The sequence below is a fragment of the Cervus canadensis genome, chromosome 7 (genome assembly GCF_019320065.1).
Source record: "Cervus canadensis isolate Bull #8, Minnesota chromosome 7, ASM1932006v1, whole genome shotgun sequence".
In the NCBI taxonomy this organism is placed as follows: domain Eukaryota; kingdom Metazoa; phylum Chordata; class Mammalia; order Artiodactyla; family Cervidae; genus Cervus; species Cervus canadensis.
The window spans coordinates 74205470-74227816 of record NC_057392.1 but is presented as its reverse complement, the minus strand read 5'-3'; the positions used below and the strand labels follow the sequence as shown (position 1 = coordinate 74227816).

The window sequence follows — 22347 nt, the reverse complement described above, 5'->3', positions numbered from 1 at the left end:
CCTTACCGGTTACTGAGGTACTGACTTCACTTCCCACCTTTGAAGCCCTCTTCAACTCCGGATCAATTCACTCCGGCGACGCCGGAAGGACCCGAGAGGAACCAGGCGTTGTCCGGAATCCTGCCCAGCCGGAGTCGCGCAGGGGCCTATGGGGATTCGTAGTCCTGGTCGCCAGCATCGTCGGCAATTCCTGCATACCCAGGACTACAATTCCCGTCAGGCTATGCGGTGCAACTGAAGACGATGGGTGGGGACACTTTTAGCCAATAGGGGGAGAGTCCCTGCCTTTGCGGGAGGAGGTGAGAAGAAGAGAGAGAGCGCACGGAAAGAAGAGGAAGGGAGGGGTCAGCTCTCACCTGCGCCAATCAGGATGCAGGGTCGGCCCGGCAGGCGGCTCACCCATTGTGGGGGCGGGCTAGCGGAGGCGAGGAGGGAACGGGGGTGGGGGAAGAGCTTCAAGTGGCTAACGTGGGGCGGCTGAGCCTCGCGGGCGGCGGGGAAGTCGCTGGGGAATCGCCAGGGTGGAGGGAGAGCGAGATGTGGGGATGCGCTCTGGCCGAAGAATCAGTTTCCCCGAAAGCGGCCGGGCACCGAGCGTTCAGACCTGCGGGTCAGGCAGGGATAGCTTGAGGCTAGGCTACTCGCGGATGTGCCCTGATGGGGCGGGGAGCTGCTCCAAGTGTCAGGCTACTGCGTGAGGGGAGAGGGGGTCACCAGAGAAGGGAAGCGACAGAGAAGCTGCAGGAGTGTGAGGGAACGCGTAGGTACCCGGGCAGCAGCTTCCCGCTGCCTCCAGCCAGGACAGCAGCCGGAACAGCAGGGGGAGGAGCAACAGCTGCTGAATTCGCCAACTAGAGGAGGGGGAGGCGGAGCTTGGGTCCCTGTAGCAGCCGAAGGCGCAGCCTGGACTGTAGTTTCCCGGGAGAGAGAGCAGGAACAGGAGCGGAGCGCAGTCCTTGGAAGCCTCAGGTCCAGCATCCCGCCAGGGGTTGCAGGTGTGTGGGAGGTAAGCGTGGGTGCCTCTCCTGGGCATCTGCTCTGCCCAGGAGAAAGCGTCTTCCAATAGGAATTTTATCAAGGCACAGCTAAAAAGAGTCTCTGACTAAGGTTAGCGAACTGGTGCAAACCCTTTTAGGTGAAAGATGTACGTTTTTGGAGTTTAAGGGGGGATAAGGCAGCAAAAGGTGGCTTGACTCAGGGCATTAAGGGCGTGGTTAGTTTTTGATTTGAGTTGTACCATTAAACTGTTCTGGGAGATTTTAAATTGAGGAAACCCTGCTAATTGAGGACAAGGTGGATGATATTTGGGTAGGTGCGTAGCTGGTAAAATACAGAAAATTTTGTCATTGATAGAGAATTACTTCGGAACTGTTTCGCCGGTCAAATAACTTTGCAGTCTTCCTCACTATGTACCCTTTATGTTGTTTTTATCAGATTGTCCTGCTACGGACCCGTTTTCGGTGGTTATACTGCAGGTTTCTAGAATTGCGAGATCTCTATTAAATAAGCAAATGCAGTCAGGAATAATCAAGATGACTGAACCTATCAGAAGTATAACTTTTGCCAGCAATCATGTAAAAATGCTTTTTATAATAGAGGGATACTTAGCTTTCCCTGCCAGTGGCTCTAGAATATCGGAACAAAGACCAGGACTCAGCCTACAGTGGGAACGTATGTTGTACTTCACGGCTGCACCTTATTCTCTCATTTGTGTCTAGTAGGATTTGTACATTTTAAAAAACAAAAGTACCAGAAGAGCTGTGCAAGGATCTTTCCTGTTTAGAGATCATGTGCTAAGTGTTTTCCCTTACTATGCATTATGATGGGTTCAGACTTAACACACCGTAATGGTATCATAAAATAATAGTTTATTCTCAGTAGGAGAATAAACCATGTGTGGTTTGATTATAATTAAATACCTGTAGATGGAAATGTGTTTTTAATCCTAAATAAAGATGAAAATCCCATCTACCAGTTACCATTCTGTGTAACTATGACAGAATTACAGCCTTTTTTTTTTTTTTTAAAGGTGGTAAAAAGCTATTTGCCCAGTTCATTTTTCTTTTTCTTTTTGTTAAAGAGGTTCCCCCAGATTACATAGCTTTTAATCATAGTAGCATATTGCAGCACATTTTGCCCTGAAATGCTTTCTTTGTGACAGTTGTGTATTTCAGAGTCTGCCTGAATACTTTAATTTGGGTTTGTTTGTGTTTTTTTTTTTAAACTAGGGTCAGTAAAATGGAGTAATTGCGTTCTATTTTTTTGTTTCCATGGTTTGCTGATTCACTCATGATTTTTGGATTTTATTTCTGTAACACACACAGAATTCTTTTCTGAAAAGAAATGTCTGGAAAGAATTCATGGCTTCAAGTTCAATCCTACTGAGTGCTACTACCACTGATGCGCCTCAGTGACTTATCAGTGTATATACTCCGAAAGCCCCTCCCATACTCTCACACATTAGAGAGATATATAGGGGACACATCTTAGAAAAACAGTGTCTTTTTAGATTGTACTCAAGTAGAACAAGTAAGTATTAGAAGCAACAAAGAGCTTAGAAGGAAGAAAAGGCAACAGTAGCCACTAAACTTCGCAACCATGCTTAAGAACGTATTTTATCTTTGCTACATCACCAGAGAGTCTGTGAATCTACATATAGCTGATATGACCTCTGAAAAAGATTTTAGGTGGAAAAATGGGTACTAGGGTGTAGTTAGGCTTGGAAAAGATTGTGTTTGCCCTTATTATTTCTGATTAAGTAGATCATCCTGAATCAGAGTCTCAGTTTCTGTCTCAGGCTTTGCTACTGATTCATTTTGTGAAACTGAATACTTGCTGTCTACTGGGTTTTCTACCATGTAATAATAATAATTAAGAATAATACTGGCACTGAAGTTCTTTCAGGGTCTTTATCAAAAGATGTTTTTGACAGGGTTTGGTTGGAAGTCAGTTAGTAATCAAGTAAATAAGATAGAAAATACGTACCAAAACAGTTGAAATTCAGATGTACTTTGAATCCCAACTATTTATATGTCTTGATGCTTTGAAGCATCAAAAAGGAATTCTCATTATGAATGAATGAGTCTTTGGTATTAAAGAACAGAATTTTTCACCTTTTCCCAAGATATGAATCTTTTTTATTGTGTCAATGCAAGAGATTGGGTTTCTGTATCATTTGAGAATAAGAAAACCATGTTTTTATAAGGAAGAAAATCATTGGCAGTATGTGGCACTTGAGTATTTGTTACCTTGAACTCTTGACACATTTTAAATTGGTATTCCCATTAAATCTCAGAATTCTTAAATGTTACTGGTGAGAAGTTCCTCGTATGACAGTTTATAGTTTTCTGTGAAGCATTACTTGGTTTAAAAGCACATTATTCTGCTCTTTATTTTTACTATTTGCGTATGGCTATCAGAGTATGTATAGGATGAGAAATGAAAAAAATCAGCAGAATGCAGAATGTCTCTCAAGTGGAAGATGCTCATGGGATTAGTGTCCTTTAGTTGAAAGACCTGGTTAATTTCAAATTACAATATATATTGGACTTTTTTTTTATGTAACATTCTAACTCTAAGCCTATTGAGTAAAAATAATTGAGTAGCATGGATTTCTCTCTAACAGGAGGATTCACTGTTGCATGCAGCACAAAAGAATAAGATTTAAAGGTTCAAGATCAAATGGTTTTGATGTGGGACAGGGATAGATAGGTGGCATAGAGGACAAGGGGGGATAGATATGAGGAAAACTGTATGAGACACATACCCTTAGCAAGAGAAAAAAGAGATTTGATCCCTTTTTTTGGTTGAATGCCTGTAAGTGATTTCATGACCTTTTTTTTCCCCCCAGTTATTAATTTCTAGAGGCCTATACCCATTGTGGGAGACAGTACTTTCCTACATTATCATTTTAACTGAAGCCAAATAGACATGAATTCATTACATTTTGAATAATCATGGGTTATTGAAGCAAAGTGGAAAGACTACTGCAGGTATATACTTATACATGAAACTTAGTATTATTTGGATATAATATTAAAAAGTAAAAACTGATGTTTTTCCCCCTTAATAACAGAAGTACGTGAACTGGACACTAAAGCAAGATACCCCTCGCTTCCTGCCCCTGCCACCTTTAAAAAAGCCATCTTCTGAAGTTAAACACTGCTTTGAGGATCAAGATTGTCATACAGAGGAAAAAGATTTGTTTATGTTTTATTTTCAGTTTTATGTTTAATGTCAGCATTTAGCCCTTGAAGTTTGGTTAACTGTGTTTTAAGTAACAAGTATTAGCTCCTGGAGACTCTATGCTCCTTTCCTATCTTTTGCTCTTAGCACCAACATCACGCCCAGCGGAAAGAAGTTGCCCTATAACTACTTACTATTTCAAGAACTTGGGACCAGGACTTCTTTAATGTATGTGTTGAGACATCTTGCACTTTGATGAAGAAGTCAGTTGCCCTCACAGAATAATTACTCTCCATTAGGCCTTCTGAGAATGTCTTTGTGCTGTTTAGTCTTCACAAAAGTGTTACCTGAGCCCGATTTGATTCCGACTGTTTGGGCTGCAAAGATTTACTTACAACTTCATGTGCCCCCATTTCTAAATTCATCCCAGAGACAAGGAATTACAGGTAAGGAAAAGGGCTCTCCTGCTAGTCATACTTAAGATCTGCCTTCTACAACCAGAGGAGCCTATGGCTTACCACCACACACCTCAATAAGATATACCTTTGTTGAAGCTTATCTATTAAAATCATATTTCATTCTATGAAAATTGAATTTACTCCTCCATTTTTTTTAATCATTCTTTTTGAAAAAAGTCAGATTGATTGTGTTTAAGCACATGTGGAATTGGGCATTTATTGTTTTTGTACTGGACCTTCCAGAAACAATCTGATTAGTGTGAGAATTAAGAATTCAAATGTGATTTTCCTTTTATTATTATAAGATCTGGAGAATTTAATTGTAAATAGTTCTTTAGCAGTGAATTTAATAATAGCAGATATTTAACTTGTCTTTTGTTTGCTTTTTAATGTGCCTTTATTAGCATACTGATAGAGTTTGACTTAGAATTGATTAATCTTCATGTTTTGAAGGCATTACTCTTTAGCTCAGAAAAGTGTCTTGTATAGAATTAGCTGAGTTCCTGTCTTCCTCACCAGATGCATACTATCTTCAGAATTAAGACTGCGTTTCATTTCCCTTGGTATTTACTTTGAGAGCCTTATATATAGTTTAACAGTAACAGTCATTATATTTTGACAACCTATAATGAAGCATTTTATGTTTTTCACAAACAAGTACAACTAGAAAAATGAATTTTTTTTAGACATCTCTTTTTACACTAAATTCAGCCCTCTGCCCACAACAGTTACTTATATCGAGCTAAATATAAATATCACTGCCTTTTCCTGGATTTCTAAATGAATAAACATTGCTGTTAGTGGCAACTTTGCATGTGTGTATACTTTAAATTTATTAATTTGAAGCAGTTTGGAATTTGTGTGGTCTCTCGTTGTCTCTAGAACTGTGCTGACTTCAAGGTGTATTTTTAAGTAACATTCCTCACTATACATATATACACACATTTATGACCTTTTTTCCCCTTAACACCTGGAAGTAGACTTAAAGTAAGTGAATGTAACCTGGGGCTTTCTCTTAACTAAAACTTAATTGCTCTTGAATATCTATTTTCAGTGAAATGGTTACAATGGGAGACGGTACTCAGACTTATTAAATTTGAATTATGCAAGTATTTGTCATCTTTGAGCCGGCAGGGGCAGAGGGTGAGTTCTGGGACAAGTGCGCGTGGTACCTCAAGCTCAAGCCACTGCTTCAAGGCCCTCTTCTGGTTCAGGCTAAGAAAGGAAAGCCTTCTGATCCCACAGCTCATAATTTAGTATGGGAAGGAAGGCAGATGGAATTTACTTTGACTTAATAACGTCATTTTCCTAAGTGTATTGTTTTTCCCAGATATACCAAAGTTCCCAGTAACAGTAACTCAAGTGTCACAAAGTATTTCTGTAACACAATCTGGCAATTCAGTGAGTACTTACCAACCCATAGTTCGTTTTTCTGTTAGTGTCTTAGCATTTTTGAATGGACCTCCAAGAGCTCACTGGGATACTTCTGATATTTGCCCCCATTGAACTGCTTCTGTCTTTTTCTTGGTAACCTAAATTTTGTTCTGAAACCTAAGTTTTATTTGAGGTCTTTTAATCCTACATAACTTAAAGAGTTAATTTTATTGTTTTTTCACCTTTTAGTAGTATGCTATAGATACTGTATTATGATGTATAATTTTTGCCATTCACTTGAATTAAATCAGTTATTGGAGCATTTAATTGTTGTGTACTTCACAAGGCAATTTAAAATCACTGAAGCAATTAATGCCTTTTAGATACATCCAGCCTCCCAGTTAAGTAACCTGTAGTAACTATCCTAAATCTCTTTTAAAAATAAAATGTCAGTAACAAAATTATAAAGACCTAATAATAGCTATTCATTTTTAGTATAACAGCAGATTTAGTTAATAATTATTAATATATAATTAAACATTTTGAAGGAGAAAGAAGTCTTTTGTCCAGGGTTATCTTAAAAACCAAATTTCACTTACATTATGTGGCCAAAATTAATTGACAATTTAAAAAGTAGTTCGCAAGTATGTATCAATTAGAAATGCTTTCAGCTGCAAGTTTCATGCACAGTGACATAAAATAATAGGGATTTATTTTTTTCCAGGGCAAAAAGTCTTGAAGAAAGTGGTTGTGTCCTTTTGTCTAGAGGCTAGCTGAATGTAGTCAGGATTTTGTCCTCATGCTTTCTCTTGTGCCTGATACAAGATGGATGCTTCTGCAGATTGAGACATCATATTCTAGTTTAGGGCAGCAAGACTGAGGAACAGCTTGTACCTATTGAGTTTTTCTCTTTTAATAAGGAAATAAAAGCTTTTCCAATGACCTCTACCAAATGTCCACTGTGGACCTAGTGGTCCGCAACATGTAGCTACCCCTAGCATTAAGGGATGTTGAGATATCAAGGACTTTGGGCCTTTCCAGTGGATGAAGCAGGGGAACAATGGTTTGAATGTAATTTGGCATAACCAATCAATAGTGTTAGCCATAGTCTGATAATTAAAATCATACTAACTTTACTAACTTTAAAAGGTATTCCGTCTTCTTCTAACTGACTCATTGTTTCCTGTTTGTTCATTTGGGTTTTTGTTTGTTTTCCTCCCCAGGTTAGAAAACTCTAATCTTCTTACACCAAAGTTTCGTTTCTATGACTACCAGAGTTGAAGTCTCTGGGCAAAGGCATTTCCCAAAGACTGATGGTATCTCTAGTTAAAAGACCATCTATCCAAATCACATATAATACTTGTCCTGTTCTGTTCATTACAGATATTTTCTGTAACATTGAAAGGATGATTCTATTTTAAAATCTGCTTTAAGCTTCAAAGTATCAAAGAATCTTCATATAGATCAAATTGAAAAATATAGGTGTAGTGTAAACGAAAGAACAATTGGATAGTAAACAAAGCTTAAAAACAAATGCTATCTGTCAAAAAAAAAAAAAGCCAAAAAAGCCATTGCTTCATAGACAGGAACTCACTCTCAATAAATTTAATCCTGGAAAATGGTGGTGTTACCATTTTTAAACTGTAAAAAATATTACCAACATCTATACACTGATTATTACCTAAAGTATTACTCATTCTTATAAAAATACATCATAGGACTTATTAGAGTTTTGATAAATTATGATTCCTGATAAAGTGTGAAAAAAGTTGCAACTGAAACAATGGAAACAAGTATTTCTTCTACATTGAAAGAGCTCATAGTCAAAGATGTTGACCATAGGACCTTGGCTATATTGCAGTTGTCTGCATTTCCATATCAACATCTTTATTGTCCAGTTCTTAATATTTCTTTTATCTGAACTTAGATCAGTGGTTTTATTGAGGCAAAACTAGATATAGTCATGTAAATTTCTAAACTACTGCAATCTGAAGCATGGAGTTGGCTGTTACACAGAGATACAACAAAATACATAAAATCATTGGCATAATCTTTTGTCAATATGGTTAACAAAAAGATGACAGTGTAAGACATATTTGTATAAACAAGGACACATGATTTAGGATGATGGCATTACAACAGTTGCTGTGACACATGTCCAGAAGCAGAAGAAATTGATCTATGTGGTAATAAGGGAAGGCTTTGAAAAAGAAGTAGGCCAGTGTGGTGTGCTGGTGAAGAGCCAGGGACCACAACCTCTGGCCTGTGGCATACTATGTTTTTTTGTAAGTCAAATTTATTGGAACAGCTATGCGCATTCATTTACATATTGCTAAGACTGCTTTCTTGCTACAATAGAAGAGTTGAGTCATTGTGGCAAAGACCATATGGCCCACAAACTTAAAATATTTACTATCTGGTCCTTTTTAAAGTTTGTCAGACACTGGTTAAGAATGTGGGTTCTGTTGTCGTACAAAACTGGGTTAAAATTTGGTTTTGTAATCTGTAGCTTAAAGGATGTTTATGTTGGTAGAGGGAAATTTCACATAAAGTACATTGTATAATACTTGGCATGTGTTACATACTTACTAAATATTTTATTAAATGTTAGATTTTATTTTATTATGACTTATTATTTTAAGTGAATTATAACTTTTAATTCAAGTAGGAATTAGAATTTCTAAAGTTAAGTACTCCCTTCCCCTAAAAGAAAAGTTCAGGAAGCTGGGAAGCAAATCATCTAATCTTAAGAAATTTTCAGGAGTTGCACAAAATATTATATAGAGACAGGGATCTTGATGTAAGAGACAAACAAATGTACAGAATAGTAAAGCCAAGACTTTAAAATACAATTAATAAAGACTGACTAGCATATTGAATATTGTAGGAAGCTATGAGTCAATTAAAGAGAAATTAAGATACTTTAAAACTTAGAGGAAAATGAAATTTTTAAGTGAATTTAATAAAGAAGAGACATTAGTACTAGCCTTGGAAAAATAAAAGATAGTAGTATGGAATACTATGAACAATAATATAACAAAGTAGATGACCTAGATGAAATAGACAAAGAAGTACAAAAATACAAACTACCAAAACAAGAAGAAATAGGAACTCTGAATGTAAACTCAAAAGTCCTTATGTCAAATCTGACAACAGATAAAAATTATATACCGTAATCAAGTGGGATCTATTACAGGAATGCAAAGTTGGTTAAAATGAAAATCAGTAGTGTAATATACCATATCAGTAGAACAAAAGTCACATGATATCTCAATAGATACAGAAAATCATCTGACAAAATCCAATACATTTTCTTGGTGAAAACACTCAACAAACTAGAAATAGAAGGGAACCTCCTCAACTTACAAAGAACATCTGCAAAAAAACCCATAGGTAACATCTTTCTTAATAGTGAAAGACTGAATATTTCTCCTTAAGATCAGGAGGGATGTCTGAAGAGATGTCTTCCCTTATCTTCTATTCAGCATTGTGCTAGGGGTTCTAGCCAGGGCAGTTGTCAAGCAGAAGTAATTAAAAGCATCCAGATTGGAAAGGAAGAAGTAAATCTATCTCTGTTTATAGATTAACTTATATTTTATATAGAAAATTCTAAGAAATACACACACATACACAGACTTAAAGTTCAGGAAGGTTATAAGCCATAAGAGCATAATAAAGATTTCAGTTGTTATTTTTTTATACACTGGTGAACCTTCAAAAACAAAATTAAAAGCAATCCATTTACAATAGCATCTAAAAGAATTAAATACTTAGGAATACATTTAATAAAGGAAACATAAGCTGGAAGATAATTAGTGTTCATGAATTAGAAGACTTAATATTAAGATGGCAGTGTTCCCCAAGTTTAATCTACAGATTTAATGCATCAAAATATCAGCTGCCTTTTTTTGCAAAAATTCATAAGCTGATCTTAAAACATTTAAAAATGCAAAGGACCCAGTGGAATAGAATTGAAAGTTCAGAAGCAGACCCTTACATTTATGGTCAGTTGATTTGCAACAAAAGAACAGATAGTCCTCAGCAAATGATACTAAGACAATGATGCATTGTGTTTAGTCGCTCAGTTGTGTCCAACTCTTTCTGACCCCAAGGACTGTAGCCCACCAGGCTCCAGGCTTCTCTGTGTGTGGGCATTCTACAGGCAAGAATACTGGAGTGGGTTGCCTTGCCATCATCCAGGGGATCTTCCCAACCCAGGGATCAAACCCAGGTCTCCGGCACGCAGGTGGATTCTTTACCATCTGAGCCACCAGGGAAGCCAAAAAATGCTGGAGTGGGTAGCCTGTCCCTTCCTCAGGGGATCTCCCCAACCCAGGAATCGAACCGGGGTCTCCTGAATTGCAGTTTTCTTTACCAGCTGAGCTACCAGGGAAGCCCATGATAGCCACATGTGAAGAGTGCAACTGGTTGCTAACTCACACCATATGTAAATGTAACTCAAAGTGGACTGCGGGCCTAAACAGAAGAGCTAAAACTATGAAACTCTTAAAAGAAAAGGAGTAAATTATCATCTTGCATTAGTCAGTGGTTTCTTAGGTATGATGCTAAAAGCACAAGTGACAAAACAAAATAAAAGTAATCAAATTTAAAACTTTGTGTTTCAAATGACAAAATCAAGAAAGTGAAAACATAAGCCACAGGAGAAATTATTTGCCAATCAAACAAATCTCTTCTAGAGAAGAGATGTTCATAGCACGTACATTCACAGCCACTAGATGGCTAAAATTAAAAAAACAATAACAAATACTAGTAAGGATGTGGAGAAAATTGAACCCTCCTAAATTCTTTGGTGGGGCTGTAAAATGGTGCAGCCACAATGAAAATGGTTTGCGTGCGAAGTCACTTCAGTCATGTTCAACTCTTTGCGACCCTGTGGACTGTAGCCTGCCAGTCTCCTCTGTTCATAGGATTCTCCAGGCAAGACCATCAGAGTGGGTTGCCATGTCCTCCTCCAGGGGATCTTCCCAAATCCAGGGATCAAACTCATGTCTCTTAGGTCTCCTGCATTGGCCAGTGGGTTCTTTACCACTAGCACCACCACCTAGAAAGCCTGAAAATAGTTTGATTAATCCTCAAAATATTAACCATATATTTAGCATATGACCCAGCAGTTCCACTCTGGACACAAGCCTGGAGAACTGAAATAAAAATATTTCCATGCAAGAACTTTTACACAAGTGTTTATAGTAGTGTTATTCATAATAGCCAAAAAATGAAGACAGCCCAATGTCCCTCAATAAATGAATGGATAAGCAAAAAGTTGTACAACAATGCAATGGAACATTACTTAACCATAGAAAAGAATGAAGTACTGATAGATGCTACAATGTGGATGACTCTTGAAAATATTGTTCTAAACAAAGCCAGACACAACAGGCCGCATTTTATTCCATATAAAATATCCAGCATAGCCAAATCCATAAAGACAGAGTAGATTAGTGTTAAGCGGCAGGGGAAATGGGGAGTGACTGCTAATGATTATAGGGTTCTGGGGTAAAATGTTCTAGAACTAGATAGCAGTGATGAGTGCAGAGCTTTTAAAAACTACTGACTTGTACGCTTTAAAAATGAACATATAAAAAGTAGAAGTGAATATAATATGAGGTGATTGTTTTTAAAAGTATGAGTTATAGAAGATCAAATTATAAGGAATCCAGACCAGCAGGTAAAAATAAAGGAAATATTCTCATTATACATGATTTGGCCTTAGAATACCAGGCAAAATTAAGGGAGACTGAAATCTAGCCACACTTTGGTAAAGTTGTTTTATTTTTTAATTTTGAAATGAAGGGGGAGAAAAGAACCTAAAGTACTCCAAACAGATAAAAATAAAGGGAGTGAAAACATTAGTTTGTGATCAGACTTCTCTTCTGTGGCATCTAATGACAGAAGGTAATGGAATAATGTATATAGAGTTACAATGAAATAAGTTTATGATACAAAATTGCTTATCGAGATGAGCTAGGATTCAGTGTGAAGACAAAAGAATGATCTTCTCAGCCATACAAAGGCAGACACACACACATACACACCACCACTGCTACAACAGCAACAAAAAGTGCTTACTTTACTGGCCAAGTAATCAGAATCAGGGATTCAGGACTGGAACTATAAAGTGATGAAGTGGATGACATTTAAATAAGCTATTCCTATTTTGTTTCTAAACAACTCAGATGTTAAAAATGATTCTTATTAGGTGCCTTATGGTAGAAAAAATAATGTTCTGGGTCAAATACCCCAGATCACTTCAAAAACACAGAGAAGGATGTATAAGAAAGAATATTAAATCCCTTATTTTACAGATTGTGGAGTCAGTAGATGTTGTTTTATTCTTCCTATTCACAGAAAAACATTATTTAAGAACAAAGGAAATTGTCATCTATGCAAAAAGGAAAAGATAAACAAGAAGCATGACAAAATGCTAAGCAAATGTATTACAGTTATCAACAGATTTACTCTCTTATTGAAAGGTAGAATCTGCCATGGTGGGTGAAAAGCAAAAACTTGTTTTTAGAGACAATGCTAAGCAATAGCATCAGTTAAAGTAAAAGAATGGCATTGCAATAATAGACAAATAAATTTAATAATACAGAGTGACATATTTGTAAGGTGACAAAATTCAAAGCAAAAACTTTAATCTGGTCAAGAAAGACAATTTATATTGGAAAAGATATAATACACACTGAAGCTTTAATAGCCATGAATCTATTCACGCTGGTCATGTCACCTTAAAATACATAAAACAATCTGACACAGAAAACATGGCTTTTGTTATCAGAGCTGGACTCTAGGGAAACAAGTAAATAAACATGCAAAGCTGAGAATAAAGAAAGGACAAAAGTAGAATTTGGGAGGAAGCAGAAGTGATCACAGTGGCCCAGAGGTGGTAGCAGTGACCATATAGACTCAAGGAAGATCTGGAATATAGAATCAACAGGTTTTGTCCCTTTATTAGCTACAGTCCAAGGATTTCAAAACAAGTCAGAGGTCAGCCCACACGTAAGCGTGCGTGTGTGTGTTTAAATGTCAGTTCTCCACAACCATTCTCTCTTGTCTTATACTGAACTCCTTGGGGCACATTTACCTTGCCGGCTCCCATTTCCCACGGCAGCCTCTGTGGGCATTTCAGTGTATGACCCCAGGGATGCAGTAAGGGAGATGGATAAGGAAGAATGACTAAAATGTTGTGAATCTGAGTAATAAGAGGAAAAGGAATCATTGTAGTGGTTCAAAAAGTAACAATTGTATACCCTTAAAAATGTTAAGATAAATTATTTTTTTACTACAATAAAAAATAAGTTTAGAGACCTAAAAATCTAGTGATAATTATATCAGCTAAAGCATTTAAATATGTCTTAAGAGGATTATGTTCATTTATCTACATTCAATTTGCTTCATTTCATAAATAGTACTGGCTTACTTGACATCGATACATCCCTATGAAAAAAAAGGGTCTCCTTGCTTTTAGATTAAGGAAGTCAACTTTAATTAAACTATGTCTCATTTGCTTTCTTTTCAGTCTTAAAATTTTTGTCGTTGCTTTAGTTTACTTTCATATCATCTTCCTTTTTCTGTCACCCTAATTGGAAAATTTTAGTTTTTGATTTGACACCTGCTTCTTAACTGCCACAAAACATATTAATTATGCTTTTACTATTATAGAAACATAATGTTCAGCTAGCTAACTAGCATGAATAATCCATCACTAAGAATCATTAACTACAGTAATTGCTGTCTTTATACAGGTAGAGACAGTCATTTGATGATATGGCTGACAACTTAAAATCATAAGCCCAGTTTCACTTTAAATATAATAGTGTACCAGCTGATATTTCAAAAAATGTTTTCCTCTTTCCCTCTCTTAGAATAACTTTCAGAAAACCTTTAACAGAAAGATCTTATTTATCAAGTCGATCCAGAATTCATTCACCAAAACATAGCTTAGAACCCAGCTTTCTAATCCAGCCAGATTTCTTGCGGTAAAATTACTTTATGCATTCATTAGCCCCTCAAGCCCTTATTCAGAGCCTGTTTACTTTTAATAAGCTGTTTAATTTACTGTTTAATTTGTGTGTTTAGACAAATTGGCAATGATTCAATAATATAAACCCTCCCAATGAAAATGAGAGGGGGGAAAAACTGTGAAACTAAAGAAACGTAATCATCTGAAAGGTACATGTCTTGAAACCTCAGTGAAGACCTGTGACAGATGTGCCCTAGGATGGTGAGGGGTGCTTAGTTGGATGAACGAAGAACAGTAAATTGAGTGACAAAGAGGTTAAATAGTTACATTTCCAGTTTTCTGAGAAAAAAAAGAACAGACTATATGTTTTCTTTGTTTCATGCAAATGGTAATAGAAATTTTGGTGCGTAAGTAGTAAATTAACAGCTATTGGTAAAACACCCAGCCAGGATGACATTTTCAGAGAAGTTAAGAAAAAAACAAAATTTTGCTTTTTCTATGTATAGTTACATATCTATTTATTTGAGTATCTATAAAATAATGGTGTTAATGTTGGTATATTTACTTTAGATATGTGCATATGAAATGACTAATTGTACCTTATGTCAGCTTTCTCTTGTCTTGGTTGAGTTTTAGGAAGCTCTCTGAGAAGCATAATCTTATCAGCACAGTTTAGGGTGGAAAAATAAGAACAGGATGACTGCACACAGAAATTAGTGAAATAGAAAAGGCCACATTGAACAACGGGTTTACAATCCTATGTTCCTGTCACTTGTTTGCAGATCATGTAGAGACTATTATTGTGAGAGAAGGTAAAGTGAAAGGTTTTGAGGAGGCAGTGGATATTGTGCAGAGGGAAATCCAGGTACTTTATTGTTTTTTGAGTCTGGGTGTTTACCTCTGTCTACTCACTCTGCTAGTATCTTTATATACATAACATGATTCCCCTTAATTTCTATAATAATCCTATGAGACAAGTACTACTTTAGTCCCCATTTCACAAATGAGGAAACGGAGGCACAGAAAGTTATGTGGGTTATCTCAGGTATCGCCACACAGAATCAAGTTTGTGTTGTTGTTTTTAGCCTAAACATGGCTTGCAGTCATTACTTCAGAAGTGACCAAAATCCTCTGTGTGTTTCTGTAGACTTTTCCATAGTTACTACACAGCATTTGTGTCACGCACCTTGCATCCTGCAACTATGAAGTCTTCTTCATTCTTAAACGAATGAGAACATTTACAATTATAGGTCTTAACCCTTTAAAAAATAAAATCAACATTTTAAAATTCTAACTTCAGATAAAACCAGAGGATGTCCAGTGATAATACCAAAAACCCACTACAAAGTTACTTTAAATCATATGTGTCAAACTTCCAGCTGGGCAGACTGAAATCCTGCCACCTTACCTCACCTGGATTGTTTTTGCAGAGTTTGTGTTTTAGGGGGAAAAAAAAATTTCTTTATTTGCTGCAGATGCCACTCCTGTCTATTACACTGGTCCCATTTACGCATTTGACATCTTGTAATCCCAGCTTGAAATCATGAAAATGTGAAAATGAAAGTTGTTCAGTCGTGTCTGACTCTTTGCGACCCCATGGACTCTACAGTCCATGGAATTCTCCAGGCCAGAACACTGGAGTGGGTGGCCTTTCCCTTCTCCAGGGGATTTTCCCAATCCAAGGATTGAACCCAGGTCTCTGGTCTTGCAGGCAGATCCTTTACCAGCTGAGCCACAAGGGAAATCACAAGTCCTTGGTAAATTGAAAGTATATTGAATTATTTTGGGGGTGAATGTGTCTGGTAAAATGAAAGAGACCTATGATTATACAGAGTAACTCAAACTTTCAAAGCACAGTCCCTACAAACTAAGATTAAATTATAGAGCTGTCAACCATGTCTATTAGTTTCCTATTAATGTTTTTTTTTCCCTGTAGAAAGAACTGGGAAGTCAGATTTTTCTTAACTCAGACGGAAAATTCAAAATGTGTGAAATTGAAAATGCTTACCCTGATAGATATGTAGATTTCCCAGGGAGTAGTGGTTTGGGGATTGTCAGTAGTCAGAGTATGATAATAAGTTGTCAGTGACATTTTCAGGCTGTCAGCTTGATTGCCAGGGTGAAATTAATTGGTTAAGTGGTATGCAGCATTACCATGTATGATTTTTTTAATATCTTTTATAATATCTAAATTAATAATGAAGCTTCTAAAGTTAGCAAAAGATTACTCTCCATGTGTGAAAGGGCAATGTTTTAGAATTGTATTCTGTGATATAATGGATTTTCTTCCAACTTATGTTTGTATAATAATAAACTTAAATAAAATGCTAAAATTTGACTATTTTTGACCTACAAAAAAGAAAAAGACAGTTGACTTAGTTTAATGTAGTACAGTAACTATTCCAGCCTAGACATTATACAATTGTTTCAAATTGGGAAAGTATTTTTCACTAGACACTAAAATATGGCTTTGTTTCTTGGCTAGTAATAAACAGGCATTGTGTCCTTGCTTTCTGCCAGGCCCTGTGTTCACGTGGATGGTCATTTTCTTACTTCATCCTCCTAGGTCTTGTAAGTATTGGAATTTTCCAATGCTTGGCCATTGGCAGGCTGTTCACCACCCCCACCCCCCCCACCCCCCACCCCCCAGGAAATCTCATTTGTCTTGATAGGCCTAAATGTGCTGACAACTCCCAAATATCCCTCTCTCCCAGACCTGTATTCTGAACTCTGTGTGCATTTGTGTTTAATCATTCAGCTGTGTCCGACTCTTTGCAACCCCATGGACTGTAGCCCACCAGGTTCCTCTGTCCATGGGATTTACCAGGCAAGAATACTGGAGTGGGTGCATTTCCTCCTCCAGGAGATTTTCCTGACCCAAGGATCGAACCCAGGTCTCCTGGTTTGGCAGGTGGATTCTTTGCACCACCTGGGAAGCCCCACTCTGAACTCTAACCTCATTTATCTAACTACACTTCTTTGACTCTTCAAGTGAATGTTTCAAGGACATCTCAGATTTACCTATTCAAAGCAAAATTTCTGATCTCTTTCTTCACTTCTGTCTGTTCTTGGCTCAACCTCCTGCATCCTGGAGAAGGGCACCTCCACCCTGCTTTTTGGTACAGGAGAAACCAAGGAATCGTCCCTCCTTTCCATTATCTATGTTCTATTCAGTCTATCTCTTATATAATAACATTGAGAATCTACTTCTCTTCTATCTCTCTTTTTTTTTTTTTTAGCCACCTTAATCTAGCTACTATCTCCTTTCACTCAGATTGTTACAGTAACCACCCGATTTGTTTTTAGGATTGTACTTCTAGACTTCCTTGAAATCCATTCTGTAAACATCAGCTTCTTATACTGTTCTCCATTTAGGAGAAAATGCAACATACTTGCTGCCTACAAGGCCTTATATGTTCTGACCCCTAGCTATTTAAGCCAGCCTCTTCCCTCCCTTTTGTTGAATGATGTCTATCAGTTCCTCACAGTCACAAAACTCTCTCCTGAATTCAGGCCGTTTTGTGTTATTTCCTCCATCTGGAATACTGCTTCTCTTCTTAACTCTTGCTTATCCATCAACGCTCAGCTTAAGTGACACTTGCTCAGAAAGGCCTTTCCTGCTCCCCTCTCATCTAAACTAGGGCCCCATGATTCTGACATAGCACATTGCCAACTTTTCTTCACTGCACTTAACACAGTTTGTTATTGTTGTGAAGTCATGTCTGACTCTTTGTGACCCCATGGACTGTAGCCCGCCAGGCTCCTCTGTCCATGGGGTTTTCCAGGCGAGAATACTGGAGTGGGTTGTCGTTTCATTCTCCAGGGGACCTTCCCAATCCACATAGTTTGCAATTAGATATCTTTATGTGTGATTCATTTTGTTTGATATAAACTCCATAAGGCAAGCCCCTTGTGTATTTGTGTCCAGGGCCCAGTACATAGTAGCTGCTATCAGCTTGAAGTGAAAAACAATCTATCTTGACATTGGTGCTCAAAGAAAACCATATTGTTCAGAAGAGCATGCAGTGATGAGGGGCCTCTGAAAGTGTGTTGTATGTCACATGAAACATAGAGTGGTCTCAAATCTCATCTTTATTTGGGGTGAGTTAACTTTTCTGAGCCCCTAAATTAACCCTTAATATAAGATTTTGAAAGTGCATACTTTATTTATTTTGTTCACTGCTGTATCCCCAACACCTAGAAAAGTCCCTGGTGAATAGCAGATGTTTAATAAATATTTGTTGAGTAAATAAACTTCTGTTTATTCTTTGGCAGATTTCCTTTCTAGTGACACTCTGAGAGGGTTAATAAAAGAAACCATAGGAAGTCCCTAGTACATGGCAAGTACTCAATAGATGTTGGAAACCCTAATGCCTTTTTCAGATAGTAATTTTTTTTCCTTTTTCTTTTTTTTTTTTTGCAAATCACACAAGTGGTTCTCAAAAGCCTTGGATCCCCATGAGTATTAAAACAGTGGGTAGATGCCTTTGTAATTTCTGTAACATTTTTCAGACTCCTTACACTTACACCTCACCTCCACTGCTTACTAGAGAGTAGGTATTTTTAAATATATTATATTCCTCAGGTATATTGAAGCAAAAGTTGAGAAACACATTTTAAATCTTGCCTAGAACCAATGTCACCGGAATAACTGATAAAGGCTCCATATTAGAAGGCTGTCAATTTTAGGCAAAAGTATTTTTAAAAAATAAAAGAAACTAGGCAATGGTTGTATAGTAATGCTACTGTCTCTCTGTAGATAAAACATGTCAGAATGTGTGCTTGATAGAGTGTTCCTCTGGGTGTATTACTTTGGATTTAATCCTGAAAGCAGTTGCTAGCCCATAATTTGTTTGTTTTTCTTTAAAGAAAAGGGAGAGAGGACAATAGGTTTCTTAACCCTCCCAAATCATGTCTTAACCTTACTTCAGGCCCCTTTTGTAAGGGAAATATTTATATTCCCAAGGACTGGTTGGAAGAGACTCAGTCATGCCACATTTACCTTTGTGTTATTTCAGTTTAAGAGTTTGTGAGCTCTGCATTCATTTTTATATCAGTTAATTAGGCATGAAATCCAGGAGGGAGAGAAGGATGAGGGTTAGAATCACCAGAGGATGTCCACACATCCCAGAAATAAGGGAAGTGAGAATTCATCAACCAACAGAATCACATATTACAGCCCAACCTTGGGCTATGAGAGGTAACTTGAGCCATCAAGATAGATGAAAGTGCCTCTTAAAGCCCTCTACTAGTCTATAATTGTAAAATGTTTACAAGCATTTTATGCAATTGAAATATTAAGCAGTTCTAAGTGCCCTACTTCTATGGGGCATATATTTTCACAGGCTGCAGTTTTGAGCATAAAGCTGTGCTTTCTGTGGTATATGGAGGCTCTTCAAATTTGAATACTTTAAATGTCAACATAGAATAGTATTAAAGTTTAGGATCTGGGTTTAAGGAAATATATGGTGCAAAATCTGATTTTACATATCATTGGAACACACTGGGAGTGTCACTAACCAGATTCGTCCATTAGAAATAAAATTACTTCCAGTAGAGCTATATTCAAGAAATTCATGGAACACATCCTCATCATTTGTTTAATGATAGCGTAATTCATTTTAATTGCAATTCTATGTGTGTGTTAGTCGCTGGGTTGTGTCCGATTCTTTGTGACTCCATGGACTTTAGCCCTCCAGGCTCTTCTGTCCATGGGATTCTCCAGGCAAGAATGCTGGAGTGGGTTGCCATTCCCTTTTCCAGGGGATCTTCCTGACCCAGGGATCAAACCCAGGTCTCCTGCATCACAGGAATATTCTTTACTGTCTGAGCCACCAGGAAAGACTGTGACTCTATAGTGCTCTCACAAGGGATGAGCTAAATCCTTTCATTTCCTTCCACTTTGGGATTTCTCAATGTTCCATTAATGGTCTGGGGTCCCATTTCAGTTCAGGGCTAAATTGATCTTGGCCATGTCTTCTGCAGCCCCATTAGCTGCTTGCTTCCTGGGTTCCCACCAAAAGTTTTTTTCCTCTTACTGACCACCTAGTTGGTCTCCCTGAGTTACTTTTCTTCCTTTCCTGCTGTTCACAAACATCATCAAAAACCCTTTTCTGCAGCCTCTAACAGCTCAGTGAACCCAATCTGTTGTCTCAACTGGTATTCCCAAAAACATATTCATTCAACCAATCTAAATCCCCCTTCACTTTTAATTTTTCAACTCTCCCAACAGGTTACTAGGTCATATCTGCATTAGAAGAATTAGACTTATTACCCCAGGTCTACATTTCATAAACTTATCTGTAGGGGTGCGGGAAGTGGTACATTTTTATCCATTTTTATGCATTTTTTCAGGATGATAGTTTTGAAGTGTTTCTCCATTAAGAAACTGAAAGAAAGCCAGTGATATTGGTATTAAAGTGATTACTCTAAACTGACCTCCCTTTAGAATAAGTTCAAATTTTTATCTGCAGCACCCCTTTACCTCTGATTTAGAGTAGGCAAGTAAGCAAAGATATACTGGTAGATTCAATATTTTAAATCAATATACAAGTGAAAAATCTGTTCTTGCTTTAAAAAAATGAAAAATAGTTTTAAAACTTCTTCATCCAAGCCCATTGTGATATGGCTATGCTTTATGAAAAGATTTGTTATTTTAGACTAAAAGATTGGAAGAGAGGGAACCATAAGAAGACTGTGATTAGTACTGGGACTTTGTACAATGCAGACCAGTATCACTCACTGTTCATATTTGGAACTGCAGTAAGTGTAAAATGCAAATTTGATAGTGTGGTATCAGTAGTTTTTAAAATATCTTGGATTTTGTCTGTTTTTCTACTTTTCTTCTCTGTTTTCTCTAAGATACTAGTCCTGCTGTCATAGTTTAGATTTAGATTAGTAAACTTAACACCTGTATTATTAACTATTAAATGTGTTGCTGATTTTCTAAAATTGTTTTCTTAATAAACTTCCAAATAAGTATATCTTACCATAAAAAAATAAGGCATCTTTCTTATTTTGGAAGATATAGATAAGCATGTGCCCCTTGTAATGAATATGGCAGTCATAGCCATGAAAGCAATTTCTCTCCACCACTAAAATTATTTAGATTAGCTATTTGATTTCTATTCATCAAAAGAAGACAAGAAAACTAAGTAGCTACAATATGCAATATGTATACAACATACAATATGTATATTGTATATTGCGTATACATATACAATAAGCATACAATATACAATATGCTTCTGACTTTAAAAACAGTGTATTCTGAGTCTCAGCTGACTTTTCATCATGTCAGAAGTCTAAGCCACTGTGTGAAAAATAGAGTTGGTGACTGTATGTAAATGAGAGTTTCTACCCCAAGGGAATCAGCTCTGTGAGACTCAGTAAGCAGCTACAAAGGATTTATTAAAGAGAAAAGTGCATCTATTACTGATTAGGATATTTTGAGAGAAAGGCACATTAAGCAGTGATTTTTAAATAATCAGTTTAGCAAATTACAATATCAGATGACTTCAATGCTGGAAAGAATCTTAAAGATCAAAGACCAACTCTCCCATTTTACTGATGAAGCCCAAAGCTTTCTCTAAGACCACCTGGAACATTCCAGCTTTCTGAAATGACCTCAGTTCCACTGAACTGCAAGGTCAGCAAAGACAGTGTTTAATTGTTGCTTATATCTGTGGTGTTTGCACAGTGCTAGGAGCATATTAAACATTCAGAGTGTGAGTCCGTGTGATGAATTAATAAGTGATTTTATGAACAAACATGATCACCTGTCTGTTGCACAGGGATTTGTGTTATACAAATCATATTCAAGGTTGATTCTATCTGTTTTCAAGAAGTTCTCTCTCATTACAGTAGCCTAATCTGCTGATATCTTAATCTCTCCCTGTACTACGCACTCTGCCCTCTGTTCACACTAGAGAATGCACAGGCACACACATGCACTCAAACATACATATACCTGTGAGATAAAGTTATTGAACTTGTAATTATGACTTCTGGCTGACCTCTGTATATTCAGATGATACAGACATATAAATATTTTCTTAAACCTTCTTGCCAATTGCCAGATGGTCAGATCTCCAGCCAGAGTATAAATGTCAGGGGTGTTTGGTACCCTGAGCTTCTGTATCCATGTCTTTTGTCTTTCATTCTTGGAGCAGCCAGGATCTGGGTTCAGTACCCTTGTCCTTCATACCCCGGGCATTTTTCCTTCTCCACCTATACATTTTCATTTTTTTCCTCCTATACCACATCTCCAAACAGGCATTTCTTGAAGTGGATTGATTTTTAGCAAGGCATTGATCTGTGAGTTGAATCATCTAAAAAAGCCATAGC

At 37.2% G+C, this 22347-nt stretch overlaps 2 protein-coding genes across 4 annotated transcripts in view; one reads left to right on the top strand and one right to left on the bottom strand.

Annotated features, from left to right (window-relative positions):
* The window catches only part of PDCD10 (programmed cell death 10), a 44019-nt gene extending 43862 nt beyond the window's left edge, over positions 1–157 (bottom strand). Inside the window, exon 1 of one of the 2 annotated variants that reach the window (XM_043473814.1) lies at positions 7–157. The gene's annotated coding sequence lies outside the window, so the exon portion shown is untranslated. The remainder of the gene's footprint in view (positions 1–6) is intronic. The other variant, XM_043473815.1, reaches the window with a different exon arrangement.
* Positions 158–514: 357 nt separating this feature from the next.
* SERPINI1 (serpin family I member 1) overlaps positions 515–22347 on the top strand; it is a 74426-nt gene continuing 52593 nt past the window's right edge. Inside the window, exon 1 of one of the 2 annotated variants that reach the window (XM_043473812.1) lies at positions 515–995. The gene's annotated coding sequence lies outside the window, so the exon portion shown is untranslated. Of the gene's footprint in view, positions 1007–22347 lie in introns of both variants that reach the window. The other variant, XM_043473811.1, reaches the window with a different exon arrangement.